The 1,280-nt window shown below is 34.1% G+C and overlaps 1 protein-coding gene across 7 annotated transcripts in view; it reads left to right on the top strand.

Moving 5' to 3' along the window:
• Window positions 1-643, top strand: part of LOC133717535 (uncharacterized) — a 4,165-nt gene extending 3,522 nt beyond the window's left edge. For all 7 annotated transcript variants that reach the window (XR_009849710.1, XR_009849712.1, XR_009849708.1 and 4 more), the window contains 2 exons: window positions 1-103; window positions 179-643. The exon at window positions 1-103 is cut by the window's left edge and continues 44 nt beyond it. The gene's annotated coding sequence lies outside the window, so the exon portion shown is untranslated. The remainder of the gene's footprint in view (window positions 104-178) is intronic.
• The last annotated feature ends 637 nt before the right edge of the window (window positions 644-1,280 follow it).

Raw genomic sequence — 1,280 nt, forward strand, 5'->3', positions numbered from 1 at the left:
CAAGTTAGCTGAGGAAGCTGTGAACTTAGCTGTTGAAACTTGGGGTCAGAGATTATTGACGGAGCTAGAAGCAGAGGAGCGTCTTTCTTACTCTTGCGAAAAGGTGAAACTTTGAAACTTGTCTGAAATTTACAAGTTATTTTCTGAATGAAATTAATTAAATATATATCTTTGTTAGAGACCTGCTTTGGATGAAGTGATATATACCCCAAATCTCAATTATTCAACTCAGTCCAGGTATATTATTCTTTTCCAGCCTTTGGGGACTGTCAAGTTCGGGTCATGCTGAGTATTGGGTGTTTTTAGTGGTTCTCACTGGTAGTAACAGGATTGTCCGAGTTTTGTGAGACATTTTATAGAATGGAAATAGCATAGGGCTATTGGTTCGATATAACGTAGTAGCAACCTTACATCTGGAATGAACCATATGTGATATTATGAATTTGGAACTGAAATCAAGAACTTTCAGAGAATGTTAATGTTTGAATGTACCATGTGTTGTTAATGTAACTGCCCTTTTATCACATTTATTGATGTTTCTCTTTCTATTACATGCATGTTGCTGTGTTAATTGATTGAACCTAGTCATGCATTGTTAAAATATACTTTATCAAGGAGAGTAACAGACATCTCCTTTGATTCTTTGTGCAGGTGCTTCCTCTTCTTATTAGAGTGTGTCAAAATTTGCCTTGGGGATTTGTCAGTGTCTCATGAAGAGGTGCGCATTAAAGTGGTTGAGTAGTTACAGACCTCATTATATATTCTAACTAGCAATATGATTGAGTAAGGGTAGATTTTGTTTAACCCTTTTGTAGTAGCTATAGTGATTACAACAGTTGTGAACAAAACTACTATAGTATTTTCTAGTCTTGCTTTGTAATAGGTTGGAGTTTTATTGTGCCTATTTTGTAAATTTTCAAGGATAATGATTTTGGATAGAAATTAAAAGAATTCCTCAATAATCAAATTTTTCTTATCAAATGTGGATTGTATTTCTAGCAGCAGCTACATATTTTGTGGACATCATCCTCTAAAGAATATGATGTATATATAAAGTTTAAATCAGTTATAACCATAAAAACTGATGTCCACCAAGAGAAATACATCAGTTTCAAAATGAAAATCGATGTCCCATTAACCATAAGAGATTAAATTACTATGTTGGAATCGATGTGCCACAAACTAGTGCACATCGTGTTTTAGATAGAGATCGATGTCCAGTATAAGTATTGCCATCGATGAAGACCAGAAAACTGATGTTTCGAAAAACTACAGACATC

The sequence above is a fragment of the Rosa rugosa genome, chromosome 6 (assembly GCF_958449725.1).
Source record: "Rosa rugosa chromosome 6, drRosRugo1.1, whole genome shotgun sequence".
Lineage (NCBI taxonomy): Eukaryota > Viridiplantae > Streptophyta > Magnoliopsida > Rosales > Rosaceae > Rosa > Rosa rugosa.